We start from the raw sequence: 25,420 nt of genomic DNA, 5'->3' as shown, positions 1-25,420 counted from the left end.
TTCGAAATTTCCTCGCGTTACCAGTGGCCGATCTTGGCCATATGCAAACACTTTAATGGTTGCAGCGTTCAGGGGCAGAACTTGCTTCAGCGTCTCATAAGCCTTGAACGACATGATATTAATGCTCGCTCTGGTATCAACAACAGCTGTGGTGTCCTGTTGTCCCACTCGCACCTGGCATTTTGGGAGTTGACACGATGATTGGAGGGCCGTGCCTATTGTAAACACCGAGTGGACGGTGTGCTCTTCTGCTTCATCGTCGTCCATGGCAATATTTCAGCTCCTGACTTCAGGGATCATGTTTACTGTGGGCCGTGGGCTGCGACTTCTTCGGGTGTGGCACACTCGCATGAAGTGATTCATCTTCCCACATCCCATGCCCCTTTTCCCGCGCACTGGGTATTCCGCCAGACCGTGAGGGCTTCCTCCACAGTATCTGCACATCTGGGCGCTCACGTTGTCCTTTCGGCTTGGTTCTGTTTTTGTGGGACGTGTCATGACAGCGTTGATCGATTCCATCTTCGCCGGGACTTGTAGGGCTGCCTCCATGTGGGCAGCTCTGGCCGGTGATAGCTCCTTGGTCTGACCTAGTGTCAGAATGTCCGCCTGTGGCTTTATGTATTTTTTCAGTGTTCTCTCTCGGAACTTGGTGGAGGCACACTCTTGTATTATTTGTCCTTGTATCTCTTCCTTTTCATCGTATAATCTGCAAGTGCTTGCTAGGTCTTTCAAGTGAGCGTGCAATGCGTCACTGGACTCCTAAGCTTGTTGGCGTACCTGACAAAAAACAAAACATTCAGAGTCTTGATTCGCAATGGATTGGAAGTGTGCTGAGAGAGGGGCAATTAGGGTAAGATGTGTCTTGGGCCGCTTTAGTCATGGACTTTGAGATCTTCTAAATGTCCTGTTCCCCTAGGTGTAGGAGCATGGCTCTCTTCCGATCATTGGCTACCTTGGTGGCTTCGAAAAACAGAAGGATTCTCTCCATTCCTTCCATTTAAGCGCTTGTACTGAGGGGCCCCCTCAACTAGGAATGGCTCAATGGGCAGTATGGTGGCCATGATTTTTCCTCCATGCACTGCTCATGTAGATTGTACTATAAACATATATATTTTTTTGTTGATGCTGCACCCTCTCCTGCGTCCGAATGCGTGTTCCCCTGTCCATGTGAAGTCAGGGTCCAGGCCATGTGCTTGCTCTTGAGTGGGGATGGAGCTGTGAGTGTCCGTGGTGATGGCGGAGCTTTTGTGTTGTCCTTCCCTGTTTTTCTCCAGTGGCAGTCCTGACTGGGCCACATTCACCTATTGTTTGTAGCAGTGAACTTGTGGCTGGCGCTGCTACCCTCTCATAGACGGGAGAGGGCTGTGTGACTCAGTGGAACTCAGTACGTGCAGGGCTAGCACTCACCTAGGCAGTGAGGAGCACTGTGCTTCCCTGTTGTAACTCCCAGGCAGTGTTCATATTCCAGCCAGGCAGCTCGTGCCTTTTATTCCTGCTGGCTCTCCTTTCCCCTCATGGGACTCCAGCATGCGACAATGGTCCCACAGGAGTTCAGCTGCTCCCGTCCAGGCGCCATGGCACAAGTACAGCGTGCGTTGGTATCGCACATGCGGCTGCCACAGAGCCATCGCGGTGGTGTCCAGCGACCTCCCTCGTCGCCAATGTAGCGTTGTGACTCACTCAGTGAGTCAGATGCTCATGGTGGGGTTGAAGAATGCAGGCGCCGCAAGTGAAACTGCGCCGTGCTACAAATTACGATGCGGACACAGGAGTTGGGGTTCTTGAGCCCTGGCCCTGCACGCAACTCTAAAGTCACGTCTGGCCAGGCTCCACTTTATTGTCTCTGTCACATTGTGCGGGGAGCACCATACATCATACGGAAGAGAGGGGGAAACACACCACTTCCCCTCAGATCCGCACCCACAGTGACTCACCCCGTGTTGCTACTGTTGCATCACAGGGGCGACACTACAGCACCCATGATAGACCTCCCCCCTCGTGAAACGAGAACATATTCTCTTCACCCATGTGCGTAGGTATCCAACTGATCATACGGCGCTCGTGTGACACACGTTCACAATGACGAATTGGAGGCAGAAAATTGTTACAGAATTAAGTAGTTTAATAAGTTGCACTTTCGTGGTTCACCTATATGGCATGCTGGCCTTATTCAGTAGCAACGAGGTCCACTTTTGTTGCCAACGATTGCACATATCACTTCTTTTAATGTTCTGTTAATTATATTCTTATGAAATTGTTGCTTGAAACTATGAAAAACACTATAATGACTGTTGTATTGTCATTGACTGTCCATTCCATTGCTCTTCTGCTGTAACTTTCTGTTAGAAATGGGGGTCTCTAGTTGGGAGAAGTAGGTACCTTTGACCAAATAGGGACCATTGTTTGTAGACAGGGTAAGAGAAAAACACACTGTTGATAACCCCTGCTCTCCCCCTTGGTAGCTGGGCACGAGCAGACAGGTATATCCCCAAGTCAATGTGTAAAGTATTTGCACCAACACCCACAGTAATACAGTGAAACACCACAAATGAAGACCACACAAGTTATTTATACAAATAAATATCTTTATCTAATTTCAGGCGAGACAAATAACTACAAAAATCCAACATACATAGATAATCTTTTCTTAGAAATGTTCTTTGACAAGTTCCTGTTTAAATCCAACTAGTTCGTCCTGTATTCTGCAGGTATTACCCCACACGGTCTGGTAGTTACAATATTCCTTTAGGGTAATAACATGGGATTGAGAATCAGTCTCCAAACTAAGGCACCAGCAGGGACTGTATTTTCCTTTCTTCCCTAAACGTAATGTTATTAGCCCGCATCACCTGGCACAGAAGCGCGGTGCCTTCCTTGGTTTTGAAACAGTGAAAAGCATTCTGCTAACTCCTAAACTGCCCCCGTCGTGAGAGGCTATGACACCCTGCTCCCTGATGACCTCTGAGCAAGAGAGACTGCAGGCGATCGGTCTCTGGTATTGCAGCTCTCACCCAACAACTTCCTGCAGGCACACAACCCACCCCAGTCATCAAAACAAGTGGCGGTTCAGGACTGCAGCCCGAGGGTTACCTGGGGGTGTTGACCTCTCTCCTGTGTTGCTGGCTTCCCACTGGCGATTCCTTCGGTAGTGGCGGGGCATTGTCAGGGGAGCTCTTGTTGCCAGGCGGCGCTTCCAACTCAGCGCATCTCCCGTCTCTTCAGGCAGGCAGTCCCGGCGGCAGCAGCTGATTGACGCAGGAAGCTTCCGGTTGCTAGGCAACCCTTTGTCTCCACTTCGACGTTGTTCCTCTCCTCACAGTTATGTGTCGGGCCAGGGGTAGTGAAAGCGCCCTCGATGAGGTCAGAGACTCGGGTCAGCGGCAGTGAGCACGCCCTCAGCACCCGGCGATCTCTGCAGTAGCGCTGTGACTCGGCCGGCAATATTAGATGCCCAAGATGGAGACAGGATTCCAGCAGGCTTTACACGCTATGCCCAGACACATGCACACAGCGGCTGGAAGGCGATCTTTGGCAAAAGAAGCACTGCTCAGAAATACAAGCCTTACGAAGGATGTCAGCTGTGTTGAGACACATACACACAGCTGCTGGAAGGCGATCTTTGGCGATATGAGGATCTTGGGAACTTTGATGTACCTGAGTTCCCACAACAGGAGGCCAGCTCTCCTCAGGCCCTTGGAGATGTTCTTCAGAGGTACAAAACACACAGCACAGTTCGTCTTCAAGGAGGAGGACACAGCACACAGCAGAAAGTCCCTTACCTCTTCCTTAGCAGAAACAGCAAATTGCAGGTCAACCCCAGACACACAGCAAGGGCAGCACTCCGCCTCAGTCTTCTTCAGCTGTTCTCTTTGGCAGGGATTCCTTCTTGATCACAATTTTCTTGTCTAATTTTACAGGAGTCTCAGTTCTACTTTTATAGCTCAAAATCCTTTGTTCTGTATGTGTTTGGGGTCCTGGACCCAGTTCAAACCAGTTCTGGATGCACTCTGCCAGTGCACATCTTCTTCCTTTGTGAGTGTGGGCCAGTGTCATCAGACACACCACAGGAGGTGGAGCCAGCATTGTGGAAGGCAGACACAGCCCTCTTCAGGCCCAGGTGCTACTCCTCCCACCACTCCAAATGCAGATAGGTCTATTCAGCCTAGTGCTGACTCACCCCATCTCCTGGAGCCACCCCAGCCCCTATCACTCACAAACCAGACAGTCAATCCACAACCAGGCGTAGGCACTCAGATAGGTTGAACAAGAAAATAGCCACTTTCTAAAAGTGCTATTTTCAAACACAGAATTTAAAAACCATCCTTCCTAAAAGAAGTGTTATTAAATTCTGAATTCAGGGATACCAGACTCCAAGTCTCCATCTTGTTCCTACAGGAAGATAGGCTGGTAAAGTGTTACACAGCCTTCCCCACTCTGTCCTATGGGCAAGAAGGCCTTCCAATAGTGAAAAATGAAATTGGCTGTATTTCACTATCTGGACATGTTACACACATCAGTACTTGTCCTACCTTCACATACACTGCACCCTGCCCAGGGGGTACTTTGGGCCCGCTATAGGGGTGTCCTGTGTGCACAGAAAGGGAAGGCTAGGGCCTGGCAAGTGTGGGCATTTGCCAGCACTACATGGCTGTTAACAAACTGCGCGCAGGCACTGTGGTGGCAGGCCTGAGACACCATCTCAGGGCTATTTCTGTGGGTAACACAATCAGTGCTGCAGGCCCACTAGTAGCATTTGAATCAACAGCCCTGGCACACTCAGTGCACTTTACTAGAGACCTACTGGTAAAACAAATATGCCAATCATGGATAACCAATCACAATTATAATTTAACCAGGGAGCACTTGCACTTTGGCACTGATTAGCAGTGGCAAAGTGCCCAAAGCATCTAAACCAGCAAAAATGAATTACAGCACAGGAGGTAGAGGTAGTCCTAAAGTTAAGAGTCCTAACTATACTACTACTAAACTGAGAAAAACCCTAATTTTAAGACTTTCGGTATTCACAGAAGGCATTTAGGAGTCCTAAAGTTAGGAGTCCTAACTTTACTACTACTAAATTGAGAAAACCCCTAATTTTAAGACTTTCGGTATTCACAGAAGGCAGGAGTCCTAAAGTTAGGAGTCCTAACTATACTACTACTAAACTGAGAAATATCCTAATTTTAAGACTTTCGGTATTCACAGAAGGCATTTAGGAGTCCTAAAGTTAGGACTCCTAACTTCTGTGAATACCGAAATGAGTAAGTGCCTTCTGTGAATACCAAAATGGTAGTAAGTTTAGGATTTTGTCTTAAGTTAGTTCTGTGAATCGGGCCCCAGGTTTTTTGGTCTTAATTTTGGCGCTGCGCCATATATACACCACCCTTGTAAATATGGGGCAGTGTCAAAATCAATGGGTATTGTGGCGAAATGCCCATTGCAACACCCATTGCCCACCCCTTTCACGCTAAGTATAGCATGAAAGGGTGACTTATTTACAAGGCAGCATTAAACCATGTTAAGTGGCTTAACACTGTGTTGGACTTGTCCCTTTTTGCAGAGCTATCTCCAAACTTTTTGCTTCTTCCTCCTATTTTTTCCTGACCTGTGTTGTTAACTTTAGGACTCCGGGCCCTTTTACCACTGCTAATCAGTGCTAAAGAGTAAATTGTTATAATGATTGGTTCTCCCTGATTGGTATATTTGAATTACTGGTAAGTCCCTAGTATAGTGCACTCAGAGTGCTAGGGCCTGTAAATCAAATGCTACAAGTGGGCCTGCAGCACTGATTGTGCCACACACATGAGTAGCCCGGAAAATGTATCTCAGACCTGCCACTGCAGTGTCTGAGCGCAGTTTTTAAAACGCAGGTCGACCTGGCAAGTGCACCCAGTTGCCAGGCCCTAACCATCCCTTTTCTTACATATAAGGCACCCCTATGGTAGGCTCAAGGTACCCCCATGGGCAAGGTGCAGTGTATATGAAAGGTAGGACCTGTACTAGTGTGTGTGACATGTCCTGATAATGAAATACTACCAAATACGTTTTTCACTATTGAAGGGCTATCTGCCCCGTAGGATAGAATGGGAGATACTTTGTAACATCTAACAAGTATAATTTCCCATTGGGGAAAGATAGAGAAATAAAGTTTAGGCTCTCTGAATTCATAATTTAGTAAAGATGTTTTTTAAATTGTGTGTTTGAAAATGCCACTTTTAGAATGTAGGTATTTTCTTGTTGAACCATTCTGTGTGCTTCTGTCTGTTTGTGGAATGACTAACTGGTTTTGGAGAGACAGGGGCTAATGATGTGCATTTTCTATAGACAGCCACTGGGGGTGGGGGGGGGGGGTTGAGGTGTGCCTGGCCCTTCCTGGGTTACTCGGAGCTGAGCTCAATATGGCTTGGATGAATTTAGAGTAGTGGGAAGAACTTTCCCTGCACCTGAATCTGGCCTGTCTTTCTTGCACAATGCTGTCTCCACCCCCTGTGGTCATACTGCACCAGTGATGACAGAACTGGTTTGTACTGGACTCAAAGACCCTTGCACAAAAAGAAAAAAGACAAACTGGTGTATAAGTATTAGACGTTAAACCCCAGAACATTAAATCACTTTTGGACTCAAGAGGAACCTTTGTCAAGGAGAAGAGCTGACGAGCTGTGAGGAGGAGTACTGACTCTTTGCTGTGTGCTGTGTGGGGTTGGCCTGCAGTTGCTGTTTCTGCCAAGGAAAAGACAAAGACTCGAACGTTGCTCTGAACCTTCTTGAAGAAGAATCTCCAAGGGCCTGTGTGTGCTGGTCTCCTATTCTGAAGTCTCAGGGACACAAAAACTTCACCCGCAGCTCCACTGAACTCTGCTGCTAAGAGTTCTGATGTGCCTGGAGGTTCCTATTCCAGTTCTGGGCCTCTGGTGGTTGTTTCTGCTATTAAGAGCTGGATGAAACCTGAACAATTTAAGAAATCAACGTATCGCTCTTCTTGCGGCTGTTTTTTCTGATGCAGCACCACCGTGCAAGAAGAATATATATGCACTGCTGCCTTTTACAGAGCTGGTCCCCAGAACTTCTGAAGTTCTTTTTGAAAAAATCCACCCCGAGGTTGAGCTTTGAAATAGATAAACTTTACTGACATCAGTTATTGCACTACAAGTGTGAGTTATAAAGAGTGCCCAAAATATTTGAATTTCACACTGGACCACAAGGTCATGTGTTGCATTCTGAAGTTAAGGCTGAGGATACTCCCGTTAAAAGATGTAACAAAGAATTGGGGTTGCAACTTCAATAAAACAGGCAAATGTGATTTATGTAATGGAGGAATCCAAGACTTGGCACATGTTTTATTTGTCTGTCCAAATAGGACTTGGCACATGTTTTATTTGTCTGTCCAAATAGTAGTCTGGTTGAGGTGCGTTCACGATTTTTAAAACCTATCTCTATAAAACATAATATTCTTAGAAATACGGATCTGATTGAGATCATAAGAAACCCTCCTGATGAATTTGTATGCTATAAAGTTTTTAATTTTTTTAAGTGTTATTTCTGCTATTTTAGAGATGTACAAGCTAAATAACAATAATCAAATTTGCTTATAAAGATTTCTATGTTATATTGTAATATAATGAGATTGGTAATTTATACATGTTATTTTACTATATTGTGGATCTCAGATGAGGTCTAAAACAATAAAATTACATTTCACTGCTGCGCCGCTGCAGAGAAGACACAGCGCCTGTTGAAGCTGCAAAAACCGACGCATCGTGGGATCACGGCTAAAGAAACTGACACAGTGATGCTTGGCGCATCGATCGCCAGCACATCCCGGAATCCCACTGCATTGCACCTGTACGGCAAGTTTTCCAGAAGCATCACCCGTGGACCAGAACCACCTTGGAGTCAATGCATCACTTGCCCCTACAACGCAAATTCGACGCATCACTTCTCCTGCATGCAGCAGAACTGTTGCATCGACCTCCCCAAGAACTCAGGAATTGACGCACCTCTTTGTTTCTCGATGCTTCCCTTCTCTGCGGCTGTTTGGCCTTGTGAATTTTGACGCATCTACAGGTACTTTGTGTAGAAACACGCATCCATAGTTTTCCTTGGATCCAGTTGATTGAAATCTATGTATGTTTGGATTTTTGTCATTTTGTTCTTGTTCGGTTTAGATAAAGATACTTTTATTTTCCAAAACTGGTCTGGTGTTCATTTGTGGTGTTATCACTGTATTACTGTGTGTTTTGAGTACAAATACTTTACACATTGCCTTTGGGATAAGTGTCTCTGCTCATGCCAAGCTACCCAGGGGGGGAGCAGGGGTTATCTAAAGTGTGTATCCTCCTTACCCTCACTAGAGGCAAGGGTCCCTATTTGGACAAAGGTACTTATCTCTGCCAACTAGAAACACCCATTTCTAAAACACTGACTTGTAAATAAGGAAAAGCCCATATCTCCACAGGTATGTCCAAAAAGTGACGTTTATGTAGCGATATGGGCTTGTAAATATGCCCCAGTGTTTCTAATAATTAGCTCAACATCCTGTGTTTCTGGGAAAATCACATAATCCACGCAAGTTAAAAAACAAGTGAGGATGTGGCACAATGGCCAGAGCTGCCATCAGGGGAACCAGGTTCGTATCTCAGGGTCTGCTGAACAGTTTGAGATTCTGTGCAAAACACTTACGCTTCACGCTCCGTACAACAATGAATGCGTCATTGTGTAATGTAACTGGTGAGCACTTAAAGCGCTCCAATGCCATCAGCTGGTGTTAGCGCTATGGCAGATGGAAGACAGAACAAGCGCTCCAATACCATCGGATCATGCAAAATAAATAAATTGATAAAAGAAGTAGTGATGTGGAAGGTAGTGGGGGGAGTGGTCAAGCAGGTAAGCAGGAGAGATAGGGAGCTGGGCAAGCAATGACTGGAGAGAATGAGATGAAGCAACAGTTAAGGGGGAAAAATACCTTTTTGAAGCAGGATCAGCAACAAAAATGAATGTGGAATGTAACTGATGAGCACTTAAAGAGTTCCAATACTATTGGCTCATATTCATGCTATGGCAAGATGGAGGATGGAGCCGAGCGCTCCCATACCATCAGATCTTGCAAATAAAATAAACAAGTGCTGTTCATGCTTCTAAAACGTTTAAGAAATGGATTTGTTTTTGTACAAGCGTATGCATTTCAGTGGTATATGTGCTTGTGCATAAGGGAGAGTATGGAAAGATGGAGGACGCAGGGAGCGCTCCGATAGCATCGGATCATACAAAAACAATAAGGGCAGCAGCAACAAGGGAGGTAATGGGGAAGGATCAAGCAGGGAAGCAGGAGGGGATGGGGAAATGGGCAAGCAATGATGTGAGAGGGCGGGGGACGCAACAATTATGGGGTAAAACAATGTTCTAATTGAAGCAGGATCAGCAACAAAAATAAATATGTGATTGTGTGCTGTTCATGTTTTAACAACTTTTTAAAACATGCATTTGTTTATGTACATGTGCAAGCATTTTAGTGGTATGTGTGTATGTGCATAAGTGAGACGGCCTGAAAGCAAAAGTACTCCGTTGGAGTTATTGAAAGCTAAGAAAAAACTGCTGTACAAACAAGGAGCAGTGTTAGGGAGACATGTAGTTGGTCCATGTGCTTTGGGAGGTCCACACATTAGGGGTGGGCGGAATTTGCGGAATTAACCTTCGCAAATTATCGCGAGAATGTTTAAAATTATCGCAAACAAGCAGAAATATCGCGAAGATGCGGAAGTTTTTTTCCGGCATGTTCGCGAGATTTTCTGCATGGTTGCGGGTCGCCAACTTACCCATGTGGTTGCTTGCGGGCGCGGCCATCTTGTTTTGAGTTGTTCTCGCGGTGCATGATCGCGAGAAGAAAGACGTGATCGCGCGACGCATGACGTCACTGCGGGCGCGAACTGTCGCGAGACAGCGCAAATGGCTAAAAACAATACAACATCTCATGGAGAACGCGACCGGATCAAGAAAACTTGTCGGCGAACGCAGGGATTCAGGTAAGGCGATCGCGCGCGCGCGAGAATGTATTATTTTACAGCGCGAGCAAGAAACAAATTATCGCCAAGCTGCGGAAACCGGAATTTTTGACATTTTCGCGCTCTCCGCGGAACGCAAAAATGTCAAATTATCGCAATTTCCGCGAACGGAACGAAATTTTTGCCCAGGCCTACCACACATACGAAGAGGGCATGGGGCCAGCTTGCCATAACAAATGGCATAAAGCATGAGAGTGACTCTGAAGTTTAAGAATAGTAGGAGATCAGCAGCCTAGAAACCCACAGATAGAACAGAACTCATCTCTATGAGACAATGCATGAGCTGTCTTGCTGAGCAGCGGATGCGCTGTCTAGCCGAGACCTGAAAACAATAGATTTTGGACAGTCAAAACCTACTGGATTTGCCAATGTTTGTTGTGTTTAGAAACACGAATGTTAAGTAATTTATCTGCGATCACAAAACGTGGGACTGAGGCCAAGGCTATGGAGATGATAATGCGTTCTTTCAGAGTAGATTGTGGCGTAAGAGCAAGAGCTGTCAACTATGGAGCTGGTAAACCGGGTTCGAGTTTCGACGTCAGCTTAAGATCCTTGATTTTGGGCAAATGACTTAATCTCTCTGTGCCTACAAAAATGAATGTGTCCTTGTGCAAAATAACTGGTGCTAATGTAAAGTGCTTCATTCCCTTCTGATGGTTTTGGCGCTATATAAAACTGCAACAACAAAATAGCTGATACTTATGTAAAGTACTCCAATACCTTCAGGCTGTGTTGGAGCTACATGAAACTGCACAAAAAAATGTGAAAAATAAAATCGGTGGAGGAGGTGATCTGTGCAACAAAGTTCAGTGGGGGCAACCACTGACGGATGGGAGGTGGACGGGCAACCAACAGCAAATGCGGGCAGCCATGAGGAGATTAAGTGATTTGCCATTAATCACAAAATGAGGAACTGAGGACATGGCTAGGGAGATGATGTGTCATCCTCTTGGGAGAGAATATGGCACGAGGACAGAGCTGCCTACTACTGAGCTTGGAAACCTGCTTTGAGTTTTGTCATTGGCTTAACATCCTTGATTCTGGGCAAATCATGTAATCTCGCCGTGCCTACAAAAATGAATGTGTCCTTGTGTAAAGTAAGTGGTGCTAATGCAAATCGCTTCTGTCGCGGCCCACAGACGGCGCCGAAGAGCACTGCAGGTCACCGGGAGAAACACCCGCGGTAGACGGGGTAAGGGGAACTACAGTTCCCAAGGCACAATGCGGGCAGACGTTCATAACGTCAGCGCGCCCGGCGCAACCAAGAACAAAAGGAACATCCGGCGGAAATCAGGTGCCGGTTATTTTGGTTTCCTGGTTCGTGAAAGAAGGAGTGCGGCGTACTGGTAGGGGTGCTCTGCACCGACTTACATTTTCCTCGCTGACTCGTTTACTTGCGATATCTTAGTATTACCGGTCTGGCCAACTCCCAAGGCCATACACAGTTAGTGATACGGAACGTTGTCGATCCCGTTGGACGCCTTCCTAGGCATTGCGGGATCGTGAATTATTTGTGTCCGTTTCTGGAGAGAACGTTGTCGATCCCGTTGGACGCCTTCCTGGGCATTGCGGGGTCGCGAATTGCTTGTGTTCGGTTCTGGAGACAATTCTTTTGAGAGAGTCCGTATTAGACCAGGCACAAGGCTGGTTCTTATTTGTAAAGACCAAGTGAGGTCTTCCAGAGCTCTCATTGCCTTCTATCAGAACATTGTGATAGAGAGACATCATTGATACCTTGTGGGGCTCGTATCTTGTTACTTGCTGACACTGCGCAAGATTCATTGGAGCAGTGCTAAGGGGATTGTGTTGACTCCGTGACAGGGGTTATAGGAATTACCATTGGTTCTAAACCCATCTGCACGTCATTTGTTTATTTTGTACTTCGGTTTCCTGATTCGTGAAAGAAGGAGTGCGGCGTACTGGTAGGGGTGCTCTGCACCGACTTACATTTTCCTCGCTGACTCGTTTACTTGCGATATCTTAGTATTACCGGTCTGGCCAACTCCCAAGGCCATACACAGTTAGTGATACGGAACGTTGTCGATCCAGTTGGACGCCTTCCTAGGCATTGCGGGATCGACAACGTTCCGTATCACTAACTGTGTATGGCCTTGGGAGTTAGGGGCGGTGAGGTGACTTCTGGCATACGTCCTCCCCCCCCCCTGTAATGACAGAAAATCCGGATGGGTGGTAGGTACCTAAACCAAGGGAGCTAAAGCAAGTGTGGGAGTAGAGAGGGTGTTGACACGCATTCTAATCCATGCCTTCTCTGTAGGACTCACGAACACCAGCTTCCCGGTTATCCAAGTCTCCCAAATCAGGAGCTCGTTATTTCCTTTACAGGTACTGCAGGGGAGTTAGGGGAAAACAATGTGCCCAGGGACCTAGGGTTGTTCTAACCATAGCATACTGTTTATTTCTCTTTCAGGTCTCCCTCCCCGCAGTCCCCTTCCTTTCCTTCCCTCGCCTGATCACCCTTCTGTGTCTGTCATATTTATATACCAGACCAAGCGGCTATCAGGAGGTGGACCCCTTACAGCATCGTGCGACCCCGAGGACAACTGGACGGCGACAAAATAACCGGCCCACGAATAGCTGTTCTCCCAGTCGCACGGTGGGATGGCCACCTTAGAGGACGTCTTAGCTGCTTTGGCCCTGTTACAGGCCGAGGTAGTTGCTTCCAGAACAGAAACTGCCACACTACAGGCGCAGGTAGACCGCTTGGAGCGGAACCCCTTTGATGCAGGCTCCCAACGCCTTAACCCAGTGGCCCCTGTAGTGGTAGAAATCCCCACGCCAGTTCCTTTAGCCACCCCAGAAAGGTTCAGCGGGAAAAGTGGGAAATTGCAAGTCTTCCTCGCAAGTAATGTTACATTTTACCTGTAAGGCCAGGGCATTTAACACCAACCATTCGAAGGTCGCTTTTCTTCTCTCCTATTTATCAGGGGACGCAGCCCAAAGGGCACTTCCATTAGTGAGGAGGGATGACCAGCTCCTGTACGATTGGACAGCCTTTCTGGTAGAATTTGAGAAAACATTCAATCGCAGAGCAGCCACACTCTCGGCAGACAGGGATCTGCTGGAGTTGCGAAAAGGCAATAGGGATGTCATCTCCTACCTCAATGACTTCAGAAGACTGATCGCTGAAACTGAATGGCCAGAAGGGAAGCATGCTGCAATATTCCATCAGGGATTAAGTGACGAGATGAAGGACGTCTTGGCACAGATCGACCCACAACCCGCTTCCTGTGAGGCTCTCATAAGCTTGGTACTGCGGCTGGACCATCGGATGAGCGAGAGAAAAGGGGAGCACCGAAGGAGAGAGAGACCGGTACCTAGCATGGAGAATACGCGGTCTACCCACAATGCGGCGCCCAATAAAACAGAGCCCATGGAAATCGGAGCGGTTCGTTATCCGCTCACCGCCGAAGAAAGAGAATACCGGAGGAAGAGAGGTCTGTGTCTGTATTGCGGGCGGAAGGGACATTTCATACGGGAATGCAGTATGAGGCCGAAATTTCCGCGTCCCGATCAAAAGGCAGCAGTAACCAGAACCAGCTTCCCCTCGGCGGGAAACGACTCGGCTTAAAGGAGAAGGAAGGGAATTCTTTGAGCACATTGTATATCCCTTCTTTGGAGGAGCTGAAAACCCCGAACAGAAATCACTTCTATGTGGAGATGCACATTCTTGTAGAAAAGGAGTGGCTTCCAGTCCATGCGTTATTGGATTCCGGGGCCACAGGGTGCTTTATTGATCAGGACCAGGTGGTACGACTAGGAATAACCTTACAGGAGAAGAGCAGGCCAGAGATGGTGTTTGCGGTGGATGGGAAGAAGTTGGATTCCGGTCCGGTGAGATTCCATACGGGACCCTTGTCGCTGCGGCAGGGAAATGAGCACCAGGAAATTCTTTCCTTTAATGTTATTCCGGCCCCCCATTACGGAGTGATTTTGGGGTTGCCGTGGTTACGCCTCCACAATCCGCTCATCAACTGGCACAGCAAAACACTACAGTTCGCTTCGGAGTACTGCCTGACTAATTGCACCGTTTCCCCAAGGAACCCAGCCACATCGTTGGCGATTGGATATCAAGTGGCGACTGCGGTGGAACACGCGGTTTCATTGCTGGGCGCCTATAATGAATTCGAGGACGTCTTTAATGAAGACAAGGCTGAAGTCTTACCTCCGCACAGGGCGTACGATTGCCAAATACATCTGATACCTGGAGCGGTCATTCCCACCGGACGGGTGTATGCCCTAACGGAGCCCGAACATAAATACCTTAGGGAATACTTGGATAAATACTTGGGCCTGGGATTTATCAGGGTGTCTAAGTCTCCCGCGGCGTCGCCTCTTTTTTTTATCCCTAAAGCAAATGGTGAGCTTCGCGCGTGTGTGGACTTCAGGGCATTAAACGCCATTACAGTGAAGAACCGGTATCCTCTACCGTTAATAAATGCTCTGCTGGAGCAGGTAAAAGAGGCTGTGATATACACGCGCCTGGACCTAAAGGGAGCATACCATTTGGTCCATATGAGGAGTGGAGACGAATGGAAGACAGCGTTCAAAACGCGCTTCAGCCTATACGAGTATTTGGTTATGCCGTTCGGGCTGTGCAACCCCCCGGCGGCCTTTCAATTCTTCCTAAATGACGTCCTTCGTGAATACCTTGATCACTTCGTCATAGTATACATAGACGATATTTTAATCTACTCTAACGACACCAGGGATCATACGCACCATGTAAAGACCATTCTACACACTTTGCGAAAACACCACTTATTTTGTAAGATCAGTAAGTGTGAGTTTGGGGTAACATCGGTGGAATTTCTAGGGGTGAACCTCACCCCCTGGGGCCAAGAAATGTCGGAGAGGAAGATATTGGCAGTTAAGAATTGGCCAACCCCTCACAACCTTCGAGATGTTCAGTGTTTCCTGGGGTTTGCCAATTTTTATCGTCGTTTTATCGATCGATTCTCAGACATGGCAAACCCTCTCACTCAACTATTGCGCAAGAAAGCAGTGTTTCGGTGGACAGCAAGTGCCCAGAAAGGATTCGAAGAGCTGAAGGAGGCGTTTTCGAAGGCCCCGGTCTTGGCTAATGCTCACCCGGAAAACCCATTCATCGTGGAAGCAGATGCCTCTGACACGGCCTTGGGAGCTGTGTTGTCACAGAGACATGTCGAGGCAGGAAGATTGCATCCAGTGGCTTACATGTCCAGAAAGTTAAATCCCGCGGAGTGCAATTATAACATCGCAGAAAAAGAGCTGCTTGCCATCAAGGATGATTTCAGCGAATGGAGGCATCACTTGATGGGCGCCAGACACGTGGTTACGGTTTACACGGACCACAGAAACTTACAGTTCATGACGGCAGCTAGACACCTCACACCCCGTCAACTGAGGTGGACTCTCTTTTTTGCGGGGTACAACTTTCTTGTTACTTACAGACCCGGGAGAGAGAATAAAAGAGCAGACGCGTTATCCCGGCAAGCATCCCAGGGCATCCCCTCAGCAGTTCTGAAAGGAGCCATCATCAGCTCGGAGCACGTGATTGGGGCAATCTGCACGGATCCATTTTTACGGAGTATAGCTCAGAACGTAGGAACTCCCAGGTGTTGGGTGACACTTTAGCTCGACTCTGGGGGAAACACGGCAGCAGCTAGGTGAGCTGTCTCAGCACTCTAGCCGAGCTCCTGTCCATGCGGATAAGCGGATAAGCGGATAAGCGTTGGCAGCAAGATTAACGCGAGGACGCGTGTCTGTATCGCGGGTCTGTAAAATGACACCGCTTCTTCGTTAATACCTCGTTAATACCTCGTTAATACCTCGGTGTCTTATGCGTGCGAGCAGAAGCGTCTTCTTGGCTTTTGGCTCTGGGTCCGACGCCATCATTGTTGCCGCCGGAGCTGTTGATCTGCGGGCTGATCCCCGCGGAGTTACTGCCACTGCATATGCTCCTCCCTCCGGTCTCAGGTCGGATGCTGCGGGGGAGAGGCCAGGACTGCCAGGACTGCTGGTTGACTGTCGAGTCCCGGGGCAGGCCATTCTCGGCTTGCAGCTGTGGGGTCTTGCTGCACTGGAGCTACGCCGAGGAAGGAGGGCCAGTAGCCTTCTCCAGGGACCTCGCAGAGAAGAATTTCACACGGATATCGCCTCTGAGCTTGGTAGGAGGGAAGGGGGGGGTGTGGAGGAGAGAGAGAGGGCTAAACTCGCAAGAGATGTGTCGAGGTATGTGGAATCTCGGGGGGAGATAGAGTTGGTGCAAGGGGGTTTGGGTAGGTCGAGGAGCCCAGAGGAACCAGTGGGATTTGTGCCTGCTTGTTTAGAAGCCCCTGACATTAGCTCTGTTTTCAGGTTGCTGCCTCCCCCGCAGGACGTCGTTAAAGCTAGTATTTCCCCTGTAAACTTGGAGCAGGGGGTAAGGAGAGCGGGGGAAGGTGCTTTAAATATAAAGGTTAAAACTGTTGGTGTGACCGTTGAATCGATCGAGGGAGGTCTGATGCAATTGAATTCAGAGGTGTCTTTGAACTTGAACCAGACAACTCAAAGGACTCAAGGGGCCCTCTTTAAAACAAGAGTCTCCTCATATCTCTCAGGTGAGGTTAAGGCGAAACGTGTTTTGTCTAATAAAACAGTAAAAACAGTAAAAAAACCCTAAGATCGTTAAAAATATCAAGGTAGTTAAGAATACAGCTAAGAATACTCCTAAAAGTATAGAATCTAGGATAACGCTGTCCTTGCGGTCCTACTTTAAGGCTACTCCACAAGTCCTGCGTCTTCCTGATCAGCAACTACTTGAAAATACTTCTTCCATGATGGCGTTGCAGAACAATCTTGAATCTTCAGTATTGACTACAGACCCGATTATTCTTTCAGGGCCTGCTAAAACAAGCGCCTCACTGTTCCCGGTTGGAAAGACAGATACGAATTTAGAGGAGGATGTCGAGGCTGGGGGTAATACTGGTACTCTTTTAGTCCTCCCTACTCAAAGTTCCACACCCCCTGCTGTGAGTCTCAGTGCTTTGGGACAACCGTCAGCCCTCTCGTCCAATATCTCGACCAGTGTCTTGCTCCAAAGTACTAATGATGGGTCAAATTCGATGGGTTTACCGAGTGTCATACCGTCGACTACCTTACTACAAAACCAAATAGATCTTCCATGCTCCACAGAGCCTTTGACCTCCTTGTCATCCTCAAAGCATTCGGCTATGGAGCTTTTACCAACGATGAATATTCCTGAGTCTTCGTTATTAGGGTCATCACATAGTATCGATTTACCACAGGAAGATGGTCGAGGGGGTACAGCTTCTGCTTCTGCTTCAGATACGTACTCAGCTGGCGGGGTTGATCCATCTTTAGCTTCATACCTCCAGACGATGTTTTCATCTTTATCAGCTGACATTAAAAAAGGCTTCGAGGCCTCGGCAACTATCCAATCTGAAATTCAGAATTTTTGCGAGTCTCTAGATAGTAAACTAGTCAGCCTCGCTAAAAGAACGGAAAGATTGGAGGATAATATGACAGTCATGTCTTTGCATTTGGATGACGCCAAATTAGATATTGGTAAGCTTAAAAAGGAGGATCTGATGTTGGCTGAGAGGATGGAGTCTTTAGAGAATAATGCACGCCGTAATAACCTCCGTATTCTCAACATTCCGGAAGGTAGTGAGGGGTCAGATATTAAGCAATATATCACCCAACTGCTAAAAGAATCCCTGAGATTAGATCAGTCGGTTGAGGATCTATCTCTTGACATCCAGCGTATCCATAGAGACCCCTTCAGGAGGAACCCTCAAAGGGAAAAACCAAGGAAAATACTGGTGAACTTCCGTACTTACACTCTGAAGGAATCTATCCTGAGTTTGGCCCTAAAGCAGAAGTCATTGAGTGGGAAGGGGTTCAACTTTCAGGTTAGATCAGACCTATCAAGGGCCACTCTGGATAAGCAGTGGGAGTTCGGGAGGAGGCTGGAGGCATTCAGGAGCCTTGGCGCAGTGGCCCAACTAGTATTCCCAGCCGCCCTGAAGGTCATGCATAATAACACTATGCACAATATTCGATCTGTGCAGGCGGCTGATGAACTCCTAATTTCTCTGGGGAAGAGTAGAGATAAGAATAAAGATAAGGGGGGCTCAAGTTAAGAGCAGAGCAGAGTATGGTTTTTGTAAAAATGGGTCCATTCATTGTTATAGGGAAGGCCAAAAAAAAAAAAAATAATAATAATTTTTTAAAAAAAGGGGAAAGGAAGGAAGGGGAAAGGGAAAAAAAAAAAAGAAAAAAAAAAGAGGAATTTCTTTTGTACACTGCAGGATTTATAATATATTGGCTTTTCCTATTTTTTCTACTCTTCTTCTTCTTCTTCTTTTTTCTTCACACCTTGAGGGCGTAAATATATCAGCAAAGATAGGTCAGGATAGGACAGGAGCTCAGTAAGAGTGCTATCTACTGGTTTATCCAGATAGATAAAGCAAGGGTTTTCCATGGGGTGGGGGGAGGTTTGAGGGGGTTGGTGCAAGTTAAAATTTTAAAAAATTCCTCTTTTTTTGCCCAGTGTTATCTTTCATTGGTATGGAGAATCATAGTTTTGCAGGGGAAAGGTAGTACTGTTAGTAGAGGTAGAGGTTTTTCTTTTTGTGACCATGAGGTGAACACCTGGCTGGGGAGTGGAATTTGCTGTTATGGATAAGTTTAGAGTTCGTTCATGGAACATTAATGGCTTGCGCTCCAGTCCAAGAAAATGGAAGATTATGCAGTATCTTCGAGATTTCGATGCTCAAATACTTATATTACAAGAAACTCATCTTACAGAAAAAGAGATTCTTTCTTTAGTTAAGAAAAATAGATGGGTTGATTTCTGCGTATCTACCACACAAAACTCTAATACTAGAGGTGTTGTAATTATTTTTTAAAAATCATTAAAAGCAAGGCTAGTTGACAAACTTACTGACTCTAGTGGGAGGTGGCTCATTGTTTCGGTAATTATAGCTGGGGTCCGAGTTACCATAGTAGGTTACTATGGGCCTAACCAGGATGACCCATCAGTTCTAGGTACTGTGTTCTCCCATCTGCTTCTTTATCCAGAACCGATTATCCTGGCTGGAGATTTTAATGTGGTCTTGGACCCTCTTCTCGATAAATCTTCATCTAACAGACCTATATCTCCATCTAAAACTTGGTCTTTTTTACCTGATAAAATGAAGGAGTTCGGATATGTGGATATATGGAGACTTAAGTCTGGTCTAAGACAGGGCGTCTCATTTCGTAATTATAAATATCAACATCAGTCAAGGATAGACTTAGCATTGGTCAGTCAGGAACTAGTTAAACTGGTACAAAAGGTTTATTATCTTCGATTTCATCTCTCTGACCATGCTGCTCTATGCCTTGAATTTGCTGGGTTGTCAGAGACCACAGTTAGAACTTGGTCATTCGACCGCTCATTCCTCAATGCTCCAGACGATATCTCTTTTTTAAGAACCGAATCACAGTATTTTTTTGATAACAATACTGGCTCAGCTTCCTCCGGTTTTGTATGGGACGCGTTCAAGGCTTTTTTGCGGGGGCTAATTACTAACAAGGTCTCGTATAAAAGAAAAATTTACAGAGACACGGTCACCTCGTTGGAAGCTGATATGGCAAAGGTGCAGGAGAATATTCTGCTACATTCTGCCGCTCCACCAGAGATATTGGAAGACTGGCAAAATAAATTATCTGCATTAAAGGGGGAACTGAGCTCCATCTTGAATTTACGAGTTCTTCAGAGATGGGAGGCCGGTAAGATGGCCCATTTTGAATATGGAGAAAGTGCAGGAAAGCTTTTGGCTTGGAAAGCGAAAACAGATCGTATTAGAAATAATATAGATCAAATTTCGGTAGAAGGTACGGTCCATTCAGCAGATAAGGATATCAGAAATGCCTTTCGTGATTATTTTGAGAACATATATAGCACGAGGATAAGAGCATTGATGCACAACAAGTCGAGGACTGGCTGAATGGAGTATCTCTTCCTTCTCTTTCTTCTGTTCAGAAAAATGCCTTGGATAGACCTATCACAAAAGAAGAGGTAACTGGAGCTATCTTAGGTAGTAAGAAGGGTAAGGCATCAGGTCCGGATGGCCTCCCTTCGGAGGTTTATCAGGTTTTATTACCAGCAATAGTTCCCTTCTTAACCCAGTTGTTTAATCAGATTTTCTTGGAGGGAGTGCACCCTCCCTCATCTTGGAATGATGCCTCTATTACGTTGTTATTAAAGCCTGGTAAACAGGCTGATAGTTGTGGGTCATATAGACCAATTTCCATCCTAAACTCAGATTATAAGCTTTTTACATCTGTCCTGGCCAAAAGACTGGGGGTGGTGGCACCCTGTATTTTACATCAGGATCAGCGAGGTTTTGTGAAGGGTCGCCAGCTCTTTGAGCTGACTTATGATCTGATGGGTGCTATCGACATGGCGACTGCGGATTCCTTGCCTTTAGCTGTCATCACGTTGGATGCCACCAAGGCCTTCGACAGGGTGAATTGGACATTCCTGTCGGGGGTCTTGGTGAAGTTTAACATTGGGGAGGCTTTCCGTGGAGCGGTCAGTTTGCTGTATCGGAACCCTACAGCTTCCTTGTTGGTCAATGGGGAGTTGTCAGACCCCTTTAATATAACCCGGGGTACCAGACAGGGCTGCCCATTCTCCCCTCTCCTATTTGATATATACATCGAGCCCTTTGCCCAACGACTGAGGGATGATGTGGATATCAAGCCTTTTATCTATAGGGGATGGGAGAGGAAGGTAGCCCTGTATGCAGATGACATTCTCATCTTTTCCTCCGACCTGTGTACAGCACTACCTGCGGTCATTGCACAGGCTAATGACTATGGTGGGATGTCAGGATACCAGATTAATGCATCTAAAACAGAGATGATGACATAGAATGAGGCTGAGCCAGTGGCAGGGGTCCAGCCTAACTATTCCATGCGGTATCTCCGACTTACTATCGTTAGGGACATAGATAAAATCGTACCGCTGAACCTAGATATAGTCATGAGAGATTGTAGAAGGCTTATGAGGTCGTGGTCTCTGCTCTCCCTTTCCATCTTGGGTAGAGCTAATTTGGTGAAAATGTTTATTTTGCCCAAAATTTCTTTTTTGTTTAATAATATCCTGTTGTATTTTGAACCTTCTATTCTACAAAAGTTGCAAGGTCTTATTAGTTCTTTTATTTGGAACGAGCATATACCTCGGATAGCATGGAAAAAGATTAGGCGCCGTAGAGAAAAGGGGGGACTAGCAGCACCCGATTTACAACTATATGCTTGGGCTTTCCAACTTTCCCATGCTAGGATGCTGCTTAAGATGCCGATTAACGTGGGTATAGGAAGCATGTTTGCTGCATTATTGAGAGGAGGGGGTGTAGACCAGCAGGGTTTTCTGTTTAAATTTGGGGATCCTAAGTTTTTTAAAAAGATTAAGTTGAAGATTTTGTTGGGTTTTATAAAAACATGGGTCAAACTAAGAGGTGCAATAAAGGTGGGCTATTTTTCAGGTAGGTCACCATTATGGAACTCTCCCGGTTCCCCGGCATGGCTTCTTGATAGTCTGGCAACACCTTTGAGAGAGGCTGGTCTGGAAATTTGGGGAGATCTCTTTTTTGATGGAGTTTTGCTATCTTGGGATCACCTATTAGCTAGAGTGGGGTTGGGTCTCTCTAAATTCAAATATTTACAGATGGCAAGTTGGGCCCGTACTCAGAGCTCTGCCAAGGGTAGACTTCAAATAGGTGGTGAGAGTAGTATAGTGACCCTGATGATGGACAGACCTCCTGCACCTAAAGAGATTTCGTTCTGGTATAACTTGTTACTAGATGAGGTTGATGGGGAGTTCGTCTTACCTGAGACATTGTGGATTTCCTCTTTCCCCGGGAAAGATCTTGAGAACATTTGGTATTCCTCCTTTAAAATCTTATGGGATACAGTGAAGCCATCGTGGTTGCGTAGGAATCACCTTTTTACGCTACACAGGGCTTATTATTCCCCACAAAGGTTATCCAAATTTTCTACTGAATCCACTGTGGCATGCCCTAAGTGCGGATTGTTAGAAGCTTCTGATTTACATATGTTTTTTGAGTGCCCATTGGTGTTACCTTATTGGGACGCTATCAGCTCTTTGTTGACAACATCTGTGGGGCATCCAATTGCAATCAACACCTTGCTTGTAATTTTTGGAACATCATTGGAAATTCAAGGTCCTGTTAAAAAACTCTTGTTTTATTGTATCCTACTTGCAAGAAGAGAGATCTGCAGGAAATGGAAGGATCCACTGCCACCCACCTTGATAGACTGGCGTTCATCAGTACTGCGAACGTCAAAAATGGACTTAGTAAGATCCGGTAACCCCGAAAAACGAGATTTTTGGCACCTTTTGAATTGGTCCTAGGTGTGTGTTGGGGTTTTTTTCTTTTTTTTTTTTTTTCCCCATCGTCCGATGATTAACGCTGCTTGGTCTGCTCTCCCTCCTAGATAGGGATATACTCAGAGTACGGTTTTCATAAACCGATCATGGGTATTCAATAGCAGCAACATTGCCCCTGTATGGATCAATATCTCGCGGTGCATCCTCTGGAGAGTTGTTTGAATAACACTGAGTGCTGGCCTTGCCTGTGATAGCACTACCAGTTTACCTGTGACAGTGTATTTTACCTTTCTCTTCTCTCCTAGAGCTTCTATGCAACTTTCCAAGGGCAAAATGAGGACACAAAAAAAAAAAAAAAATGTGTTATTCCGGCCCCCCATTACGGAGTGATTTTGGGGTTGCCGTGGTTACGTCTCCACAATCCGCTCATCAACTGGCACAGCAAAACACTACAGTTCGCCTCGGAGTACTGCCTGATTAATTGCACCTTTTCCCCAAGGAACCCAGCCACATCGTTGGCGATTGGATATCAAGTGGCGACTGCGGTGGAACACGCGGTTTCATTGCTGGACGCCTATAACGAATTCGAGGACGTCTTTAATGAAGACAAGGCTGAAGTCTTACCTCCGCACAGGGCGTACGATTGCCAAATACATCTGATACCTGGAGCGGTCATTCCCGCCGGACGGGTGTATGCCCTAACGGAGCCCGAACATAAATACCTTAGGGAATACTTGGATAAATACTTGGGCCTGGGATTTATCAGGGTGTCTAAGTCTCCCGCGGCGTCGCCTCTCTTTTTTATCCCTAAAGCAAATGGTGAGCTTCGCGCGTGTGTGGACTTCAGGGCATTAAACGCCATTACGGTGAAGAACCGGTATCCTCTACCGTTAATAAATGTTCTGCTGGAGCAGGTAAAAGAGGCTGTGATATACACGCGCCTGGACCTAAAGGGAGCATACCATTTGGTCCATATGAGGAGTGGAGACGAATGGAAGACAGCGTTCAAAACGCGCTTCGGCCTATACGAGTATTTGGTTATGCCGTTCGGGCTGTGCAACGCCCCGGCGGCCTTTCAATTCTTCCTAAATGACGTCCTTCGTGAATACCTTGATCACTTCGTCATAGTATACATAGACGATATTTTAATCTACTCTAACGACACCAGGGATCATACGCACCATGTAAAGACCATTCTACACACTTTGCGAAAACACCACTTATTTTGTAAGATCAGTAAGTGTGAGTTTGGGGTAACATCGGTGGAATTTCTAGGGGTGAACCTCACCCCCTGGGGCCAAGAAATGTCGGAGAGGAAGATATTGGCAGTTAAGAATTGGCCAACCCCTCACAACCTTCGAGATGTTCAGTGTTTCCTGGGGTTTGCCAATTTTTATCGTCGTTTTATCGATCGATTCTCAGACATGGCAAACCCTCTCACTCAACTATTGCGCAAGAAAGCAGTGTTTCGGTGGACAGCAAGTGCCCAGAAAGGATTCGAAGAGCTGAAGGAGGTGTTTTCGAAGGCCCCGGTCTTAGCTCTTGCTCACCCGGAATACCCATTCATCGTGGAAGCAGATGCCTCTGACACGGCCTTGGGAGCTGTGTTGTCACAGAGACACGTCGAGGCAGGAAGATTGCATCCAGTGGCTTACATGTCCAGAAAGTTAAATCCCGCGGAGTGCAATTATAACATCGAGAAAAAGAGCTGCTTGCCATCAAGGATGCTTTCAGCGAATGGAGGCATCACTTGATGGGCGCCAGACACGTGGTTACGGTTTACACGGACCACAGAAACTTACAGTTCATGACGGCAGCTAGACACCTCACACCCCGTCAACTGAGGTGGACTCTCTTTTTTGCGGGGTACAACTTTCTTGTCACTTACAGACCCGGGAGAGAGAATAAAAAAGCAGACGTGTTATCCCGGCAAGCATCCCAGGGCATCCCCTCAGCAGTTCTGAAAGGAGCCATCATCAGCTCGGAGCACGTGATTGGGGCAATCTGCACGGATCCATTTTTACGGAGTATAGCTCAGAACGTAGGAACTCCCAGGTGGAAGGACTGGCTGAGAAGTAATACTGAGTGGAAGCTAGTCCAAGGCCTGCCGATACGGGGAAAGCAGTTGCTCCTTCCAATCCGACCTCTACGCCTGCAAGCGTTTAAATGGTGCCATCAACTACCTAGTGCAGGTCACAACGGCAAGGAGAAAACTCTAGACAGGATTTTGCGACAATTCTGGTGGCCTTCAGTACACAAAGACGTCGACGCCTGGGTAAAGGAATGTCGAGTGTGCAGTCAAATGAAAACGTCACATACTAAACAAGCAGGACTATTGCAACCTCTTCCCACACCCGACCTCCCCTGGGAAAACATTTCAGTAGACTTCATAGTGAGAATGCCTCGTGATAAAGGATGTACCGTGATCACGGTCATAGTGGACTATTTAACGAAAATGGCACACTTCGTAGCTTGTAAGACACTACCCACTTCGGGACAGTTAGCGCACCTGCTTTTAGAGAACGTGGTACGTCTGCACGGATTGCCAAGAAAGATTGTTTCGGATCGAGGTGGCCAGTTCACTGCCCATTTCTGGAAGGCCTGGTGTTCGGCATTGGGGATCGAGTCCAACATCTCCACCAGCTTCCACCCACAGATGGATGGTCAAACCGAACGGGTTAACCAAACCCTGAAACAATACCTTAGATGTTACTCCAGCGCATCTAAGAACGAGTGGGTGGACTTACTCTGGTTGGCGGAGGTGGCCTATAACAGCGCTTCACACACATCCACCAGGCTTACTCCTTTTTATTGCTCGTATGGTTTCCACCCCTGGTTTTCCCCCTTCCTTAATCCCGTACATGTTACAAAGGTGCAAGAGGCGCAGAGTAGGATAAAACGAATCCAGACAACCTTACAGGTAGCCAAGACCAATTTGCGAGCAGCTAAGGGCAGATAC

Source organism: Triturus cristatus, chromosome 7 (assembly GCF_964204655.1).
Source record: "Triturus cristatus chromosome 7, aTriCri1.1, whole genome shotgun sequence".
Classification (NCBI taxonomy): domain Eukaryota; kingdom Metazoa; phylum Chordata; class Amphibia; order Caudata; family Salamandridae; genus Triturus; species Triturus cristatus.
The sequence above is the reverse complement of the archived record's forward strand: the minus strand, read 5'-3'. Positions refer to the sequence as shown.